Raw genomic sequence first — 8,350 nt, forward strand, 5'->3', positions numbered from 1 at the left:
ATCATAATAAACGATATCAGCAAAATGCCAGTGATAAGTGATCGGTATGGTTGTGTTTCTACTTTCTACCGTTCATTATACTTCACACATCGATTGTAAAATAAAAACACAGTAAATGGACAGTGCTTTGACACAGGGATGCAAAACTACTGTCTTAATGAACTACAGTAAGAACTGTGACATTCATTGATGGTATTCTGTGTCAAATTTTTATGTGAAAGCGACAAATGTGTTCCCAGCTTATTGAGGGGTCCGTCCTGTAGTGACTTGCTGGGAGACAGGGCCTCGATGCTGGGCTGTGCAGGTGAGTGGAAACAGGAGCTGCACTTGTGTTTTTGTAAAGTTGAAGTGCTGTCTTTGGAAGTGTCCTGTTACGCTGCTCCCTATGTGACCCTCTGACCCTCCCCCTGCATCAAAGTTAAGCCAATTACTTCCATTACTTTAGTGTGACATTGTCAATGGAATTGTAAGCTATTGATTTGCTTTGCCTACTGAGACCTGTTTTCCAAGCAGCAGACCATCTGAATGATTTAAAAAAAATCTCTGATATAAAACGTTGCTTAAATCTCATTTCCGTTTCTGTCATGACTGCGACTCTCAACTTCACCAGCTTGAGTAAAAACTTCAGAAGAACTGGACATTTGATAAGAAATCTTACAATCATGCATAAATATATATAATTAAGTAATGATTTTACTTTTGGGAGGGATATTGTGCAGGATTTGTATTCCCTCACTTTGAATGCAGAAATCCTGATGATGAGCAATAATGAGCTTGACTATGAAAGTCAATTGAACTTTTACTAATGAGGTTGAAACTATCGCCTGAAAGGACATGAAAGGACACACTCGCACCACCACACACACTCCCCCCAACACACATTCTGGCAGCGGCCTTCAACTCCTCTTTAAGGCCATGTGTCACCAGCCGATGTTTGACTTTGTCATTATGTCTGTGAAATATGTGACTGACTGATGGAGGACTGACTAGGGGGCTATAAGCACTCGTCCACAGAACTACAGACCAGTCAGGGGAAGCAGGCCTGCCCTGGGTTCAGAGATGCAGTGTTAGATTGGATGTGAAGAGGCCTTTGAGAGGGACACAGGGCTAAGAGTAAAGATATGTGAGGAGAGATTGAAGGGGGTCAACGAAAGCCCTTTCAGAGGTCACAGGCAGGTAAGACACAGCATGGCTGACCTAGGATAGTTTGGTTCTCATGGCCAGTGACCAGTGGGATGACATGTGACCTCTAGACAGGGATATTTCAGGGGTCAGTGTCAGATATGGTCTGAATTTCCTCAGCTATTGTGACATTAAACTGCTTCAACTCAGCTGGTTGAAATAATGTCGTTACAACCATTTTACAACCACAATTCTTGACTGTAATGACACCATTTCAATAAGTTTTGCAAGCTGGGAAGAGATCATTGGAGGTGATGAGGTAGGAGATAATGAGGGGTCTTTGCTCATCGGACACACAGACAATTATTTGACGTAGATGGGCTTTTTAAGTCTACTGCCTAGAGTCACACCAACAGAGAGAGAATAGCCTTCTACTCCCATGGCAACTGAGTCATGGAAGTGTGACTGAAATACCAAGCGTGTTGTTGTGTCACAGCCTGGTTTGGGTGTCGCCAGTCAGGGAGTTGTAGGGCACCACTTGTCTTGCTGGTGGGGTGAGAGAAAATAGAAAATTCCTTTGTGAAGTGCAGTCGTTGGTGATCAGGTGTGAACTGCAGAGCGGAGATCAGAGGAGGAGGGGGTGGAGGGAGCAGACAGCTGCTCCAGCCCCAGTCAGCACTCCACCAAGCCACACACCAGCTGGGGTTGGGGCCCACAGTCAGGCAGCTACTGGAAGGCTCACGGCAGCAGACAGAACCAGTTGGGATGCAAGGCAGCAGATGGAAAAAAAGCAAGGCGGGGAACCTCAGTCATTCGCCCATACTTGCACATTCATAATTACAGAATGTGATATTCGGAATTAGTCTGATAAATCAATGAAAAGCATGTTCATGACGTCATTCTACTTGTATGTGAACCATCATAGCATGCTCCACATTAAAACATGCATCAGTCATGATTGTCTATCTGCAAACAGTTTCAATAAAATTGCAAACAGTTTCAATAAAATTGCAAACAGTTTCAATCAAATTGCAATCAAATCTTATTTTTGATAGACTGACACTAGATCGAGTGACTTACTACACGTACAGTATGTCCTGTTCTGTACAGGAAGTTGTTGAGACACACAAAACATTTTATGCAATCACTGGGAGATGACTGACAGCTTGCTAAACTGTATCCAGGGGTGCAATATTCAACACTCCCCCCATGTTATTTTGCCCCGGCTGTTTGGAATGTATCAACAAGTTCACAAATCATGATGTCAAAAAAGCAGATGCATGTTTTGCTTATAATTTGCACAAGGTACAAAAACCAATAGGGTGAATGTTCACCTATAACTCAGAATCTATTTTTTGCACATTTTCATTGCGTTATTAGCACTATTTCAACATTAAAATGTACAATATTAAATGACATGTTGTTGAGGGGCTAGAGCAGGGTTGCACTGGTCAGGTCCTCAGGGGCTATTGCTGCTGTCAGTTGACGTTTATGCTTCCTAGGGTCTTATTTGCAGCTAGGCAACCATGTGTGTACTACAGTCAATTCGTGACAATGTATCCAATAGTGGCTGGGGTGACCCAGCAGGACTACAGTCCTTGAGGATTGGTGTTGTGCATCATCAACTAGAGGGAAATGTATATCATCAGCAGTTGATCCCTCTCCCTCTCAAAGATGAAATATTTTCATCATAATTAAGTATTCTCCTGCTTTTAATTAAACCTCTCTGGGATATGGCCAATAGCCAGGGAAAATGTAGAGCGCCAAATTCAAAAAAATGATATAAAATCAAACTTTCATTAAATCACACATGTAAGATACCAAATTAAAGCTACACTCGTTGTGAATCCAGCCAACATGTCAGATTTCAAAAAGGCTTTTCGGCGAAAGCATAAGATGCTATTATCTGATGATAGCACAACAGTAAACAAAGAGAGTAGCATATTTCAACACTGCAGGCACGACACAAAACGCAGAAATAAAATATAAATCATGCCTTACCTTTGACGTGATTCTTTTGTTGGCACTCCAATATGTCCAATAAACATCACAAATGGTCCTTTTGTTCGATTAATTCCGTTTATATATATCCAAATTGTCCATTTATTTGGCACGTTTGATCCAGAAAAAAACAGCTTCCAATTTGCGCAACGTCACTACAAAATATCTCAAAAATTACCTCTAAACTTTGCCAAAACATTTCAAACTACTTTTGTAATAAAAGGTATTTGTAAACGTTAATAATCGATCAAATTGAAGACGGGTCTATCTGTTTTCAATACAGGAGATCAACAAACTAACGCTACTTTTCGAGTCTTGCGCAACTCTCAAACAGTACACATGACGTTACACTGTTTCCAGATGGCCTTACTTCTTCATTGCACAAAGGAATAACCTCAACCTATTTCCAAAGACTGGTGACATCCAGTGGAAGTGGTAGGAACTGAAAACAGCGTGATTAGAAATCCAGTATCCCAATGAAACCTCATTGAACAGACAGTGACCTAAAAAAAATAAAAAAAATAATGGTTAGTCCTCGGGGTTTTGCCTGCTACATAAGTTCTGTTATACTTACAGACATGATTCAAACAGTTTTAGAAACTTCAGAGTGTTGTCTATCCAAATCTACTAATAATATGCATATCTTATTTTCTGGGGATGAGTAGAAGGAAGTTGAAATTGGGCACGTTATTTATCCAAAAGTGAAAATGCTGCCCCCTATCCTAGAGAAGTTTTAAAACAAAGGACATGGTTTACTTTGAAAACAACATTTATATTATAATGTTATATTGTTAAAGGAATCAACTACCTATGATACATGTATACTAGTGTTCTATCCTTCCTCTGCTACAACAAGGAGAATTTCTAAAAGATCCCCCTACAAAATTTCTCAGGGAATATACTCAGCAATTCAGTGTTGGCCAAGTGACATCAGTGGCATATGCCTGAAGTCTTTGCTGTCAACTGAAGATAAAATAAATCTTAAAAAGGCCTTTCAGTGAGTCCTTGAAACCCCAAACCAGTCAAACATAATGGCCTAATGTGTCCTTGGGGAGCAGGAGGTCACCTGTTCCTGGATGCATAAATAATTTCTAATAAATGGCTATTTTTCCTAATGCCAGTGTTTAGAGGTCACATTGTTTGCATGTTGTTTTTCTGCAGTCTCTCGTCTCCGAAGTCTCTCGTCTCCGTTTTCTTACTGCCACGTGAGACGTGAGGAGTCTGGGATTTGCTCTGCTGAGCCTGAAAAAAACTGTTGAATAATACATTTGATCATTTTTATTTTTAATGACTCATGATTTTCCTGAATTTCTCCAACGATTCATAAATACTGTCTATGACTGTCAAAGACTGAGGGACAGACTCAAAGTATCTCCGTAAAAATGAATGCAATTTTCAAACAAGGACATTTTTATGAAGGTATTGGAACAGCTGCTACCAATACCAATACTGTGTTGGCAACATCAAATGTTCCTTAATGTTGTCCTTTTTCAAAATGTTGGACCTTCAAAGCACTTGATCTATGCCACATTAACAACAGTGACTATCTTCAGAAAGTGATAGGGCTTCAACGTGACCTTGTGCCTAACCCTGTTACACATGTGCCTTGAGCATGTTCATTGCTCTGTGACATTTTGCTCCTTAAAAATAACACAGATGCTCTGACGTCCTCGGCAGGCCTGTCTGATTCCAGCCATTGGAATTGGACAGTGTCCGGCTATTTTCATTGCCTCTCTGTGAATCGCTCTTGTCTGAGTCACTCTATTAGTTTTGAAGCCTGACATGTTACCAGCTTCTTGATCTTGTCAGATGAAGCAGTCAAACCCTGTCTGCAAATGGTGGGTGTTAATCGTGGATCAACAACTCGGGTTTCACCTGTTGAGCATCCCATTTTAGATATATATACAGTACCAGTCAAAAGTTTGGAAACACCTACTCATTCAAGGGTTTTTCTTCATTTTTACTATTTTGTACATTGTAGAATTATAGTGAAGACATCAAAACGATGAAATAAAACATGGAATCATGTAGTAACCAAAAAAGTGTTAAACAAATCAAAATATATTTTAGATTTTAGATGTTTCAAAGTAGCCACCCTTTGCCTTGATTCAGCTTTGCACACTCTTGGCATTCTCTCAACCAGCTTCACCTGGAATGTTTTTCCAACAGTCTTAATCACTTGTTGGCTGCTTTTCCTTCACTCTGTGGTCCAACTCATCCCAAGCCATCTCTATTGGGTTGAGGTCAGGTGATTGTGGAGGCCAGTTCATCTGATGCAGCACTCCATCACTCTCCTTCTTGGTCAAATAGCCTTTACACAGCCTGGAGGTGTGTTGGGTCACTGTCTTGTTAAAAAACAAATGATAGTCCCACTAAGCACAAACCAGATGGGATGGTGTATCGCTGCAGAATTCTGTGGTAGCCATGCTGGTTAAGTGTGCCTTGAATTCAAAATAAATCACTGACAGTGTCACCAGAAAAGCACCGCCACACCATCACACCTCCTCCTCCATGCTTCACGGTGGGAACCACACATGTGGAGATCATCCGTTCCCCTACTCTGCGTCTCACAAAGACACAGCGGTTGGAACCAAAAATGTCAAATTTGGACTCATCAGACCAAACGACTTCCACCATTCTAATGTCCATTGCTCGTGTTTCTTGGCCCAAGCAAGTCTCTTCTTCTTATTTGTCTCCTTTAGTAGTGGTTTCTTTGCAGCAATTCGACCATGAAGGCCTGATTCACACGTCTCCTCTGAACAGTTGATGTGTCTGTTACTTGAACTCTGTGAAGCATTTATTTGGGCTGCAATTTCTGAGGCTGGTAACTCTAATGAACGTATCCTCTGCAGCAGAGGTAACTCTGGGTCTTCCTTTCCTGTCACGGTCCTCATGAGAGCCAGTTTCATCTTAGCACTTGATGGTTTTTGCGACTGCACTTGAATAAACTTTAAAAGTTCTTGAAATGATCCGCATTGACTGACCTTCATGTCTTAAAGTAATGATGGACTTCTCGTTTCTCTTTGCTTATTTGAGCTGTTCTTGCCATAATATGGACTTGGTATTTTACCAAATACGGCTATCTTCTGTATACCACCCCTATCTTGTCACAACACAACTGATTGGCTGAAACGCACTAGGAAGGAAATAAAATACTTTTAAGAATCCCAAATACAAAATATATTTTGATTTGTTTAACACTTTTTTGGTTACTACATGATTTCATATGTTTTATTTCATACTTCTGATATCTTCACAATTATTCTACAATGTAGAAAATAATAAAAATTAAGAAAAACCCTTGAATGAGTAGGTGTGTCCAAACTTTTGACTGGTACTGTATATTTTTATTATATGGTGTTTTGACTAGGCCTGTACTGTGTCTTCCAATACTAGCAAATGCACTTACTCTAATATAGCAGCATACATCATATTTTGATGTGCTGGCAATAACTGTGGACCCATTCAAATTCTGTGTGTGCTCGTGTGTGCGTGTGTGTGCGCGTGTGTGTGTGCGAAGGGTTGTAGGCCAAGGCTCATTACAGATAAAGGGGGTGGGGAAACTAGTTCAAATTTATTGCCTGTGTCAGCTGTGTCAAATTTGGCAAGCTCAAATGGTCAGCTTGCAAATGGTTGGGGTATACGTAGGGGTCAGAGGCCTTTCTAATATCCACAAATCTGTACATTTTGAGCACACACTACATGTATAAATAAAAACATAGGATTAATGGAATTAGATTAAAGTTAATTACGTTAGTAAAATGTTGATACATTTTGACAAATGTCTCAACATTTATCTCTCACGTCTGAGTATGACAGTTCTAGAAAAAGTTCCTCTCTAACAGAACATTCTATAAGAGGCAAGTATGTATGTTCTGTCATACAGGCGTTGGACAACCAGAGCAATGGCGAGAGCCCTCCTATAAGTCTATGGAGTCCTCTTATCAGAGCACTGCGGAGTGACCTTATAGCAGGGGTTTGGGTGGCATGAGTGGAGGTGCTCCACTGCTGTGCAAGCATCCACAGTGGCAATCCACAGATATTCTCCAAGCTCATCTTCTGAAACAATCTGAGTTTTTATCATTCATAAAGAGGACCACCCACTTTCTAAACCTTTGCCTCTATTTTTGCAGGGTCAGAAAAGAGTGTCCAGTTGTTCTTTATGGTGGAGATCTTTACGATGTAGTTGGAGCTGTTGGGAGACCACCAATCGTCCTTTCACTTGTTACTGGAGGTACAGTAGCTCTGAACTATACTGGATCAAGATTGTCATGTGTTGACGAAGTTACTCAAAATAATAAGTAATTACATGTAGTGATACTGTATAGTGAGTGTTTAAAGCTGTCCATAACTTTATGCAGGCAGCCTTTGATCAGCTGGTAGCAAAACATGAATTGATTTGAGGTAGGTAAAAAACATGGTCATTGCATGACGAGGAATAACGTTTTCACATCTGATTTGTCCGATTTTGGGAGACAAGTTATGCTCTACGGTGGTCTCTGTTTAAAAATGGGTGTGTCTATACATTTACAATCACATATGATCAGTTTCACATTGAAGCATGACACTTGAGTCAGATCTATCTGCCCACCTGTCATGGGTTTCTGCCGTTCCACCCAAGTATTTTTAAAAAGTCACCCCCCCTCTCTCTCTCCTGAGGTTCAAAGAATTCTGTACCTTTTCTGTGGGTGGCTGTAGGTGCCTGCTTTTCAGTGAAAGTCTGGTTATTTCCATCACAGCTTTAGCGCCAGTAAAGCCAGTGGAGACATGAATAAATAAGATCAGGTTGCAAGACCTCAGATCTCACCGTCACTTTGTAAACTGAAGTGGGGGTGTGTGTTGGGGGGGGGGGGGGGGGGTAGACGAGCGGCATTTCATGAAGCCACTTCTCTTTTTTTCATTATACATCCCACTCCCAAAAAATATTGCTGACACCAGAGCAAGGCAGCCTGCTGGAGATGAATTCCACAGTGATGAGGCTAGCTACTGCAAAAGCTCTCTCTCCCTTCAGCCACTCCCCAAATTTCTGCTAGTTAGCTCCTAAAATTGAGCTAAACATCCCACGCTGCCGTGTTTCTACGTATAGCAGTATGTAATAACCCTTTTGAACCACAGTCATATTCATCACCCACTATACTAGTATATAAATAGAAAATACTAGAGACATGAAACATTAAGGATGGCAATGTCTTCAAAACTACTTGTGATGAGCATCCGAAAATGTGCA

Source organism: Salvelinus namaycush, chromosome 1, assembly GCF_016432855.1.
Source record: "Salvelinus namaycush isolate Seneca chromosome 1, SaNama_1.0, whole genome shotgun sequence".
NCBI classification, from domain to species: Eukaryota; Metazoa; Chordata; class Actinopteri; order Salmoniformes; family Salmonidae; genus Salvelinus; species Salvelinus namaycush.